This window comes from Hesperophylax consimilis, chromosome 1 (genome assembly GCF_061612785.1).
Source record: "Hesperophylax consimilis isolate HC1 chromosome 1, BYU_Hcon_1.0, whole genome shotgun sequence".
NCBI classification, from domain to species: domain Eukaryota; kingdom Metazoa; phylum Arthropoda; class Insecta; order Trichoptera; family Limnephilidae; genus Hesperophylax; species Hesperophylax consimilis.
Genome location: NC_142836.1, coordinates 10,093,015 through 10,106,599, shown reverse-complemented (window position 1 = coordinate 10,106,599; position 13,585 = coordinate 10,093,015). Strand labels below are relative to the sequence as shown.

Here is a 13,585-nt window from a genome sequence, read left to right as displayed (position 1 = left end):
GTGGAGAGGGAGAGAGATTGATTAATTTGTCCGCCGTGCATTTTAATTAAAAGCTCCTCCCTACCGCCATGGGACGGTTTGACGATGATTTATACTCATAATTCTTGCGTCGCGCAACGCTTTGCATTTAAAATCACGAAAACATTTTTTTTCCAAGAGAAACCCTGAAATGTATAGTACCTACAGACTTTTTCAGTAAGCTCTACTTGTGTTGAAAGCTGAACCGCTGTTTACTGGGTAACCTGCTGGTGACTACTATCAGAGGCCGAGCTTACAGTTTGCTGTATGGTAGACTATAGACCACCTCCTTCCTAACATAGTGTTTTTTCACACATATTTTGGATGATTTTTGCTACTGCATTTCACAATACTTGGTGAAATACTGAACATATCTGATTCAGATGTATTTATAAAAATGTATGTACAAAATCATGTTTTTTTCTTATCCTCTGAATCAGAGCAAAAAATGAACCACCAGCGGAGAAGTTTCATCAATATTCAATCTATACCAACAGCACTGTATAATTTTTTTCATTCGATTCCACCAGCGGGGTAGGTAATTGTGTTATGAATGTGCCAGCGGAGAATTTATCAGTCATAGTTTTTTATGTGTTTTGTGAAAATACCAATTCTAAATAACATTCAAATGAACCTTTTAGGTCATCCCGTCCACTTTAACACGTTATGAATGAATTGTGGTATATGGTCTGAAAACCAAATCATTACATAGTCTGGACTCTTAACAACTTCTTTATTGTTATTGTGGTATATGGTCTGAAAACCAAATCAATTACATAGTCTGGACTCTTAACAACTCCTTTATTCTTATTTTTTATATCTACGAATTCTGTTAAGGTGCAATTAATTAGTTCGCTAAGACGGTAGATAAAATCTACGTTGTTTTAACCAATTTTATCGGTTTGTAATCTTTTATCTATATTTAAAATTTAGATTGACATTCGATTTTATCTAACCGCTTTGCACTACGGATAAAAAAACTGCGCCCAAGAGAAAATACTCATACATCGGTTTAGTGAAAATATTACTAAAGCGTTGAGAAATATGTATAGCCAGTTGTACTTTGACGCTACCAGTATTCTTTTTATGCATACATTATTGCCATTTTTCAAGATTAACTGAATCTAAACGCATTTAGCTTATCACTCCACAGCTCCGTCCAATAAAAAGCGAGTTTACAGCTCCACTAACTGTAAGAAAAGCTAGAACCTGTTCTTAATGACCGCAACGGCGAGGAACGAGGCAAACCAGCCACGCCGCATAATTTTCCGTTTTTCGTGTCCCATTTTTCTTCCCTAAGTGATGAATGTATATTCAGTTCGCCGCAGGACCGCTCCCGCCTCCAAACTCTCCACCCAAACTCTCCGCTCCTGCTTTCGCTATTCTAACATTGCTGCGGTAAGTCGACTTGTATTGATTGCAATGCATTCATACGGGTCTCCGGCGAGCACCTGAGGCGGTTCAGTAAAATAACAATTTTAAAAAAATTATATCCTAAATTTTCCACAAAAGAATTTATTACCAATCATCTCGGCTAACCGTGTGGAACTTTGCCTTGTTAACATAGGGTGTTGTCCAAATGTCTTAATTATATTGAAACTGGTCGGCTCCTTGTTTACGTAAGCCGCGTGTTTACATATCGGTGGTCATCAGGAGATCAGCTGGCCGCTTGTCCCTGTCCCTGTCCGTGTTCATTACCTTGTCTAAGCTAAGCGCACGGCCTTTGTTCACTTGTGGTTTATCAGCAGAGGCCTTCTACGTATCCATGTCTATGGAGATTTATGTCGTTTATTGGAAATTCTATTCGACGTTTTTAAATCTACTCCCAGTAAACGTATTTTATTTAAAACAATTTTTTTTAAACAGGAATACTTCTTCTACTTCAAAATAAGTTATATAAAATTTTCAATTGTAATAAATACCAAAAGCTTTGTATGGAGATTTATTGAGTTTAAAATAATCCATTCTAATGATAAAATTAATATAGCTATAATATGTTATCACAATATCACCGCGACGCGACAGATAAGCCAAATAATATTTGGCAACCTTGTCTGAATTTGTATTATCGGCAAACGTACATATTATTTAAGTAGATAAATAATAATAAGCTCTAAGATTTATTTTTAGAGTTCCATTTCTAAAGTTTGAATGTCTTTATGTGGATAATAACCAGAAGCAGAGCCCTTAATACCGTTCGTTATTTTATTCAACATCAGAAAATAACATAGGCACTTATCTCCATCGTAAAATTTATTCCTTGATTAAAATTTTATTAATTTTTGGAATCAGGTCGCATTGTTAAACGCAATTTATTTTGAATCGTTTTTAGTCAAATATATACCTAACGCGTAATAGAGTAAAATATTTATTTGGCTTAAAGGTCAGATTTGAAATGAATTGAATGTCTCACCCCATCTCCTCTGTCTGGTAAGTCTAGGTCTAGTGTCTAGTGGCTTAAGTTGTTGCAATTATCGTCACCGTCTCGGGTCCCAGGAGCGCGCACTGCAGACTGCCGGACTTATTACGTGCACTTCGTGTAGTTTCTCTTCTCTAAGAGTTCAGGCACGTTGGAACGATTATAGCCTCACACAACAGCAGATTTCCGCTCGACTTGGGGTGGGATAGATATAATTATGGAAGCACGCGAGATCTCGAATTCCCTTCCATCGCTGTATGTGGTATTCTAAAATACGTGGACTGTAAAAGTGAGTCTTCGGCGTGTACCTAAACCGTTTCCTAATCTCGCGACTCGGGAGTAGAATTAGAAGGAAGTTTCTCGGCTGTTTTCAAACGCGCGCAATGCTAATCTTTCGGCTCTTTATCTTGTCTTGGTTTGGTGTAACGATATCAGCTTTTCACAAATTAAGTTTAGACACATGGCGTTTTCATTCCATGAATATCTTTATTTATGCGTGTATTATACCTGCTTTAATTATATTTCACATATGGCTTAGTGTGGAAACTTTAATACCCTTTTGATTTGTAACGTGGTTTTAGAAGATATCTCCTGTAAAACCGAGTTTATACACCAATATCAGTTCATGCAAAAGGTTTAAATCAAGCAAAGTCATAAAAAACACCTGCTAGTGGCTATAAAGCAGTTTGCGGAGTAACCGTGAATTGGCACGATAGCCAGTAAGTCTCCCTGATACAATCATTGCCACCCACCGCCGGCTTTGTTCCTAACCACCTGCTCACACCATTGTTTTACCTTTGGATGTTTGTACCTTTGGATGTTTGTACCTTTCTGTTATTTTAGCTACTTTACGGGAAACGTGTATTTTCCATTATTTGTGTTTTCCTAGAAGTTTAACCGCGCTGTATCATCGTGATTTTGAATAATATCCATATCTAACCTGTCTTTCTCAACAGAATCTAATACTTACGTAGGAACTATTGTATTATTATAAGCATTTATGAAACACCTTAGAAAAATATTTTAAAAATTCTTTGTCTGCAATTTAGTCATCAATAAGTCGAACTTTTTTCCTTTATTTATTCACTTAGAATATTCATGTTCTTAGCGGTATACCAGAGAGAGGATAAATGGTTCGCATACATCTACTGGAATAAGGAGTGCCTCGAATGAATTTCGGGAATTTCACAATTTTTCAACAATTCCCGCCCCCTGAATCCTGACTGTTTTCTTTATTTTTTCAGTTGGCATGCAAATGACATAAACTGTGTCCGGCCATTTTCGAGGTTCACGAAAAACAAATAATATTCTCTTGTAATTTTCTCGAAAGCGTTGAAAAATTTCTGCGAATTTACATAATATTATTTGTAATGTGAAGGGGAAATATTTTATATTTAACGGTAAAATACTAGGTACTTTATCCTCCTAAATGAAACAGTCATTGTAGCTTAATGGTCTACCAATTTGTTTTTTAGTAATTTTGTTGGTTTGATTTCCATCTAACGAAAATACATATAGCAAGCATTAGAAAATTCGATTTCCAATTTATTATTTACAATGAGTAAAAAGTTTAAAAAATGGTATTGTGATCTATATACTGATAGGAAGTAGTAAGATATAGATAATATTTATTATTAAAAAAAACTATATATAGTATAGGTACATTTGTATTGTTTTACACCGGTGTTCAATGAAAGCTCCCAATAAATAACAATACATCAAACATTTGACCTTTTCCGCCTTATTTTCAAAAGCTTTGTTTAGGCACCGTTTGTTTGTACAGAGGGTCGCGTCTTTTCCGTCTATGGATTCCGAATGTTGTCAGTTGTTATTCTTCCGCGCGCATCATTCAAACTAACAACCCCACTAGGGTTACCTATTAGAATTACCAATCGGAAATATGTTTTTCTAGACGTGAAGTCTATTTCACTGCACACCTCTACGCGATTAAAAACACGTTAAGAACAATCCCACAATCACTGCCCTCGGAGGATTAATGTTTTTCCGATAAAAATATATATAAACGTTTATCGACAACAACCCCCGGGGTGAAGGACAGCGGAAACTACGAAAATAATTTCCGGTCTTCAGGAACTACAGGTTTATGATTATTGGTATTGATAATACTGTTATTTTGTAGTATTTTATTGTTTTTAAAACTGAATTGTTATCTAATATGTATTCTGTATAAATATTAATTACCTACATCTAATTTTTTAATACTTTTCAAAATTGTCTTTGTTCTACGCCCAACATATATTCGAATGTTTGGTCTTTTTAACCGGCCTTTCGCGTGCTGGATTTTCATTAATTTTTAAGAGCGGCGCCCTTTAGAAAGGCAACGTCGAATAGGATTCGACGCGCGGCGTTGCCACTTCTTCACGGGGTGGGAGTGCTTTTGAGTGCAAGTCCATGACTAGTATCTTTGCTTGCTTTGTGTGTGGAATGGTCAAATAGGAGCTACGCTCTTGTAGCTAGCTACGATTTTCTTGTTAATATTAACGTTTGTGCCATTCATGTTGACATTCTATTTCCTGCCGGATATTACCCCGCAAACAACCCAAATAAAATAAATAATAAACAGGTTTTATATGTTATTTTTTTAAATATTTTTTCTTTTCTTTTATCGCAACGTATATATATTGATTTTTAAATATTTGAAGTATATTTTTACATCGGAAAGTGATAAATGTCGCTTGGTGTAATTAAAGTGTTTTTAAATCGCCGGTGTTAAATATTCTGCCTGCTTTTCTATCTGTCGAGCGTGACCCTTGTGTAAAGGTTTGTGGGCTGAAATAGGGCCGGCCGAAAGCGAATGAAGTGGAATATGGGGCGATTCTGCGGCAGAATTTTGCGTTTTACGTATCTAAATCTACCTTACCTACAACCCACCCCAGCTCTGCACTATTTTGACATTTATAAACTTTCTTCAGTCACACGAAACTCACACGTGTTGTGGCTCCTGTGCTGTTTATGTTGCGCTGAAAAAGTATCGCAGTTCTTCCAAGCAATTTCGTTATTTTAACTTAAAGTTAGTCTCAGTATAGACCATCATCTAATTCTGTTGAAATTAAATTAACTATTTATAGTTACCAAAAAAGTACCTGAAAAGCCTTGCCATAGTTTCGAGCAGTTAGGACTGTGTTCTGTCTAAATAAATACTATCATTTTGAACAATTTAATTAATTTTAAATACTGTTCATAAGCCGAGTAGAACTTTTCACCAAATTTTCTCGTTTGTGATAGTCAAAGCATTTTTTATTAATATTTATAACATTTTATAACAAGTGACCTACCAGGTAAGTATTGTACTGTATATTTTCTCCATAAATAGTTAAGTAATAACACTGTAGAAATGTATTATAAGTTTGTACAGCGCCCTTGAGGTGTTTTTGCACAAAAACGGCGCTATAAAAGTCATCCAGGTATTATTATTATTATTATTTCAGTAACTGTGTATAGTCAAAGTACTGTTCCTGGAAGCCGGCTAACCTTTAAGTCCGGAACTGAAGCTTTCATGTCTCCCTTGCAGGTGGGTGGGTGGCTGCAGCGACTTATGCATTTATTTATCCCCTCGCGCATGTACCAAGCCTCGCTTTTCTCGGCTTTCAGAAGCTTCTGAGCTTTTTACAGATCTCAGGTGCCCTGGAATGCTAGAGACACGAATCAAACTTTAAAAAATAGCACAGTATAACGGAAAGCTTTTGCGAAGAGAGCTATTCAAAAAAACATGTTTTTAACATAGATTAAATGAACACAAACTTTGTAGAATTTTTCAAATAGCTTTTTAAAAGCCAGGTGAGTTTATTAACAGGGTTGGTCTTTTTCATGGCTGTCGTAATGAATTCATGAATTCACTTCTTTAAAAGATTTAAAAGTTATATAGCTTTATATATCTATTGATGAAACTTTAAATGCATAGTAAATATATACCTAAATAATAACAGGCTGAATACTACTTCTTATTGAATCCCCTAATTGAGGGTTGGTAACTAGCTATTTACGGTGTTGCGATACTCTGCTGCACAAATTGGGAAAGGACATCCACCCCGGTCCATTAAAGTGTAAACGTATATTATTGACATTCGCCTCTTTATATTTATTAACCCCGATATAAAAGCATAGAGGTATACAATCAATGTATCAAACAGATTTGGATTATACTGAGGAGGCGTACCGAGTTTCAAAATATCCCTCGTCTGAGAAATTCCTAGAATCTGAAGGTGGTACTTTGAAGCAGGCAATCCTACAATCCCTCAAATCTACCGCCTCGTAACCATTTGAATTATTCTCACAATCCTTACCTTTTCAAGGAAAGGTTGAAGTGTCTCCAATGAATTACTTTGATGAACCGATTCTCTATAGCACGGATTGAAAAATAAATGATCTGAAGCTGAATTTCATTTCATATTTAACATCTGGAATAATCTCTTCATCGAATTTACAGTTTTGATAACCTTTTCTTGGTAGAAGGTCGACAATTTAGATTTTCCTCACAGACTTCTTAATATCTCTTATTATATAATGCTCCGGGAATAATGCATAGATTTTCGGGTAATCTTTAATACACACGCTTTTGACAGGGGTCACCTTAAAATTTAAGGCGTCGTCGAAGCAATACTTTCGGCTTACGGTCGTAGATTTTCAAATATTAATCTTTGCCTTTCTAAAAAAAACAGTTTTATCAGACCATGTACATGTATGTATAATATCAATTTCCTAACGCTTTTATTGAGATATTAAAAAGGTTCTGACGCAGTGTTTAATCACTTCACTCACCACGTCATTTGCCATCCCCACGGCAGAGATATTACACGATGCGCCCCTTTTACGATAAATTATAAATATCCTGGAAGATTGGCGATATTATTTTAGCATATTGTGCTCACTCTGCCATACGAACCTCCTTCAGCCCAGGAATCTATTTATGTAGGCTGTGGTTGCTCCTGGCATTTTGTCTTTATATTTAGGTACCGTCTAAAACTGTTACCGATATTAATTTAAGTGGTTTATTAATAAAGCGTTTATAATAGGATTGGAACAAGTATATTTCGCTTGACGATATTTTATAAATTATGGTTTTATTTTTCTGTCATTTAAGTTAAAACGACTGCAATCGAATGAAATGTCATCTACTTTCTGAAAAAAAGTATTAAAATAAATTCGATCTGCAAAATATTTTATTCATTTTTTTCGCCTGTCAAGGATTACTGGTTTGTTTATAGTATTTTTTAGTGCTCTAGACTTTCATTGCAAGGTATATATATATATTTTTTCGTTTTATTTACGTTTAACGTTTAACGTTTTGGAATCCCTATCAGTAACAAAGTTTAATGAAATGGAAACCCCGGAAACGCAATCCATTAAGCAACCTTTTGTTTCACGTTGGTAACGTTGTGGAAAATTGTGTTATGCTCAGCCGTTGATCACTTGTGACATTAAGTTAGCGTTGCCGTGCACTGTTCCGCCCCATATCATAAGACATAATGCGAACAAATTTAACTATAATCCTTCCAGAAATTAGCTTGAATAACACAAATAATACCTACTTAAGTATGTTGTATATTTAAGTACTAAATATTATTGTCGTCTTATTGTGAAGGTACCTACGTCATATCCATAATAGATAATAATAATCCTTATTTCAGAGGTAGTCCCGTAGTACATAAATTATGTGGTAATATTTTGCGCTATTGTTCAATTTTGCGGCTTTTTTATAGTTTTTTCATTCTTTACAGATTTATCCCATGATTAACCTTTTCAACTCGCTATCTATAAATAACAAGTTTCGTTTATTTTGCAAAGTCTCTTATCAAATTGGAATGTCTAAGTATATTTAAATTGTTTTCTAGCTTTGTAAAGCACTCTTGAGGTGATATTTTACAAATAAATAAAACTGTAAATGTTTTATTTTTATTATATCGTCCTCTTTGCTCGCAGAAAACAGTCGTCCACTGACTAATTCGCGGTGGACAGAACCACGTCTCGGTTGTAATTGATTTATCTACGTCATAAAACGTAGTAAAGTTGACGCTTAGCCTCCACCATCATCCGGCTTTTGACGTAACGACGTATCTCCGCAAGTTACTTGTATGGCGTAGCTCCATAGAGCTACGACGCGGCGTAGCGGCAACGTCCGCCCGCTCGCGTTAACTACTTTATAAAATGCAATTCGCCTGTTATGTTTAGCAACGTGGATATAGAATCATTGACTCCACACCTCCAGATTTAATGTAAGGTACATGACAGTGTCTCTGACCTTTGACATCTTGATCGCCGGCTATATCTTACTTATTTTTTGCAAAATTAAGTTTTTGTAAATTGTACCGTTACCAGATAATGTTTTTTTTTTTATATTTCTGATCATTTAAATCAGTTTTTATTTTGAACTCAATCTCGTAGTCAATGTTAAAGGTTTTCTTTTTTTTAAATTGTGATTTATTATTTATATGGAAGAGCCATCAACCGAACATTTTTATAAACATATTTCTAACATGCAAATATGGTTCCATAATAATTCAACACAGTGACAATTCAACACACTTTTAAAAAGTGATATAAAGTCATTAGAAACGATGAAAAAATTTTTTTTAACCTAACCTACTTAACCCAGTTAATAAAGTTTTTGTTTCATCACTTTCCATGCCTTTATATAATTTTTTAAAGATGTCATGAATTATCATTGTGATGATTTATCCGGTCACCTGCACATATAGGTATATTCAATGTTATGCCCTTATAATGTTTTGAATTCAAAGTAATTTTAAATAGATAACATTTATTTATCATTATTTTTAACATTTTTTCTTAATTTCCCGTTTGTTAATCAGTTTGGGAGGCGGGTTTGGGTACCGCCGCCCGGGAACCATTTATTGGATAATTAACACATCTGCCAAAGGTCACACCAATCTGGTTCGTTACGTTTGGTGATTTAGCAGGGGTGCCCGACAGAGGCGGCTCCAGCGGTCCAAAAGAGGAAGGTCAATCGAAAAAAAATAATATGAAATGTTTATACATATTGCTAATGCGTAATGAATATTATAAAAACGCCAATGTATGTAATTAATTTGCCGGTACTCACATATTCTGAAGCCGGTAGTAAAATACTATTTAATTTAAGATTATTTATTTACACATATAACTAATTAATGTTTTTTCCTTTTAAAGATCTATTAAAAGTTTTAATTTTAATTTGTATTACTCCAAACTCATTCCATTGTTTACCAGTAGACTTAAAAAGTAAACAATGAAAGCATAAGTACGAGTACCTATACTTTCATTTTATTGCACCCGCAAATGCAGTGATAAAAATGATAACTTTTGTTTTTAACCTCTTTATTTTTCTTTCTTGTAACATTAACTATTGTCACTTTATTTGAATACGTTTGCCATGATTTTGACATTTTAAATTATTCCATGCAAATTACGTCAACAATGGATACACATAATTTCAAGTTCAAGATGGCTATCATTTATAACACAAAAAACTTACTACAGTCATTTTTTCACATCTCCTTCTAATACCTTAATAATTTTAGGTCTTATATCTCTATTTCACCGTGGTCATGTCCGAAAACCCCTTGAATATAAATTTTGTATGATACTAAGCATACGTCAGACATGATAGTGTTTACCTCCTTTGTCTGTATAGCAAAGAGATAGCTTTAGGAGAAAACTTGATGTAACCCACGCTAGGTACATACAGTAGCTTCTCATTTGGAAGCTAGATGGCACTGGGACTCGCCATCACCGTACGAATATTAAAAATAAATTAATAATCGGGTAGTTTGTTAAATCCTTTTTATATTAATACTATTGCAGCATATTTTGGGAGGTCATTGATCAAAATACCTCCGTAGACGAGCCGCCACTGGTGCCCGGGTTGATCGGGTGAGGTGTGTTCAGGATGCGCCTACCCACCAGCACCGTAGCGTGCTAGATCGGGAGAGGTTGGTTTGTTTGGGGAGACCCTTGGACCTCTCCAACAGGTCTCTCGACCCATCACCTTGAGCCGCAGTGGCAGTGGGAGGGATATATTCAAATGTCTGTCACTTCTATAAATACTGATCCCTAGATTCCTACCCAACCCTTATACATTTTACCTTCCCAGAACTTCCTCTCCTTCCTTTCCCTCAAAAAAGTTCCTCCACACAGTATATCCCATAGCCCCGAGGGAAATTATTTTCCTCCGGGCCTCCTGTGTGGGGTTAATGTAAAAAAAAAACTTTTCTTGCTTTTTTTCAGGTTATAAGTGAGTTGGAGATGTCCGGTTATCGCAATTAAACAAATTAAATGGTTTTAAATCTATAATATCTATTTTAAGAATGTACATATAAATATTATTTTTCTTCTTTTTACAGGTTATTTTTTAGTCGCCTGGTCATTTCACATCCCAGCCACTTTCTTCCAATCAGCTTTAAGGTAATTATTATAACACATTTTCCATTTTGTTTAGGATATCATTGTTATTCATCAGGTTACCTGGTTAATTTTATAACACAGTACTTAAAAGAGAGGTTTCCTCCCTTTCAATTGTTGTAGTTATTATTTTTGGTATGTTGTACGTGACTGAGGCCTAGTAAAAAAAGTTTTCGACCTCGACAGACTTCCGGATCTTTTTCAGTTTTTGACAATTTTGACCCTGAAGGACCAATTTTAAGCGAAGAATGTTCAATGTTATTTTAAAGTGGATTGAATTTACTATGGTTTAACAATAAAAATCTGTGACCTTGAAGGTGTTTGAGATACGGCTGAACAAAATTACCCAAATTCTTCATATTTTGTCAATTTTATCGGTTTTAACTTGGAAGGCTGTGAAATACCGCGGGCTCAAAAATATTGAGTGCCATTGAATGTGACTAGTAATATAAAAACAAGATTAGTGTTCAAGACAAGATTAATTTTCTATTATTTAATTGTATTAGGATTTTTTTTTTGTAACTGTCAATACACAAATGGGAAATTTCGTCTAATACAAAAGTCTATGTCTGATGATGCAAGTATTTATACATTTTTTGCAGAAAACTTTGACCTTCGAGGTCAAAAATTGCACGGAGAAAAAATGATGGTATTGCTGATTAGTTAAAATCCTGTTAAAAGGAGATCGCAGGCCGTTTTTTAGTAAATTTTATAATATATCGGAACACGTATTCATGCACCTGCGTTTGTCCTGATAAAATACAGTAACGAAATGCGAAAATATTTTTATGAACACGTGTTCTGACTTTGTGATAACATATTCGGGCTTTACTGAAAGTTTATAAGGAAACCTATCAATTCATTCGCTAAAGGCCTGTAATCCCGTTTGTAACCGGATTATGAATAATTTGAGGTTCTTGATAAATTAGCTATATCTTGTATCATTTTAGCGAGGCGTAAAACAAGTTGCTTGACACTACTATATTAATAGAATTGCTAGAAATATATTTCTACCGCCCTGCAAACGAAATCTGGACTAGATAAGTTTTCATGATAAATATTTTCTTCTGGATCCGCTCTCCTTTCACCGTGAGAATAACAAACGTATTTGATAAATTTTCTGATAAATTAATTTGATTTTCTTATTCCATATTATGATGTCTCAGTAGAGGTAAAGTCACCAAGAGGAAATCCATAATTGGTTTTATTTTGGCTATATAACACTTATGTACAAACTGATATAAATTTAAACTGTCGATCTCCCGAAAATTAATAAATAAATAATAACAAAGGAAATTATTTTAGTTCTACTACGAACCTAATAATATATACAATAAACTAGCTGTGTTACCACAAAGCTCAACGTGTAATCACTATTTTAGATTCATCTTTACTACGAATCGGTTTACATTATAAAATCCAATAATATGCTTTCGATAAATTGAAGCTTTTTCTATTGTTTCGCTTGAGTAGAATTAAAATGTAATTTTATTTATTGATTTTATTTTAGTTATTTGTACATTTAAGTTTACAAATGACTAATTAATTGTTACATGTAAATATACTATCTTTTTTTTCTTGCTTGATGTGGCTCCTACACAACATCTTGAACTTTTCAATTGGGGCAGACTTAAGGTTTTCCGGCAGCGCGTTATAGTATTTCATCCCTTTATATAATATACTATTCTGGGTATTCGCTTTGTCCTTCTTTGGTAGCCTGATTTCATTAATTGTTAATTACTTTATAAAATATATAAGCGTGAACTACTAAATTTTTTTTCATCACAATTGTATGAACTCGTAAAAGGAACCACCTTAAAATAGAATAATATGGCTAGGATTATCTGTGAAAATTTCTCTTGATTAACTTCTTTTCTTTCTTTAAAATCTCTTTTGCGCTGATTGTTTCTAGACTCCGTTTGCCAGGCGATTTTTGTGCTTATTACCCACGTTCGAAGGCACACTAAGAATATTGTTTTGTGGCTTCCTCTTAGCTACTTAATACATTCGGAAGTTTTCACAACTATGTTATTATTTACCTATGTGTATTGTGTATGTATTTGCTTGTAACTGTGTACTTAAATTTAGTTACATATATAACCAATAAATGGCAAAAACTTATTGTTCATAGGTTCATTTATTTGGAACCTTTTGTTCTATTATATGAAGCTATTTTGAACCATTTTGAATAATGTATGCATTTATGAAATTATTCCTTTTCTGCCTGCCTAGTAGTATTCTCCCGTATTATCTTAAGTGCGTCGTTACCCTCCGTGTGGGTTCTTCGCTCGTTTTTTTCCGTACTTAGCCTAGTAATTGAATATTTGCGCCAGAAGAAAAAAATCACAATGCCTCTAACCGCTCTGTATTTATTTTAGGCGACATTTCCACGCTCAACTTCGACCTTATCAAATATCACAATAATAATATCAAAATGGTTTCTCCAAAAATGGTTCCCACTTCACTCAAAACCTGGTGTAAAAATACAAAATTACACAGTGAAAATTTCTCTAGCCTGTAAATGATTCCAGGAAGTAAGGGATATGATTATCCCTTTTCGTTTAAGTTACATAATGTTCAGGTTAATACTAGTAGTTCTGTGAACAGTAGACACTGCGTACAAACAAAATTTCATCTGAATTCATAACATTTTTGAATAGGTACTTAAATACATATGTACCTACTTGAATATAAACCGTATATTTTATGTGACATTTCTTAACTGTAAAT

At 34.3% G+C, this 13,585-nt stretch overlaps 1 protein-coding gene across 10 annotated transcripts in view; it reads left to right on the top strand.

Annotated features, from left to right (window-relative positions):
* The window catches only part of bsk (mitogen-activated protein kinase dJNK), a 205,641-nt gene that overhangs the window by 79,172 nt on the left and 112,884 nt on the right, over positions 1–13,585 (top strand). For all 10 annotated transcript variants that reach the window (XM_089646520.1, XM_089645926.1, XM_089646007.1 and 7 more), the window contains one exon: positions 10,798–10,858. The gene's annotated coding sequence lies outside the window, so the exon portion shown is untranslated. The remainder of the gene's footprint in view (positions 1–10,797; positions 10,859–13,585) is intronic.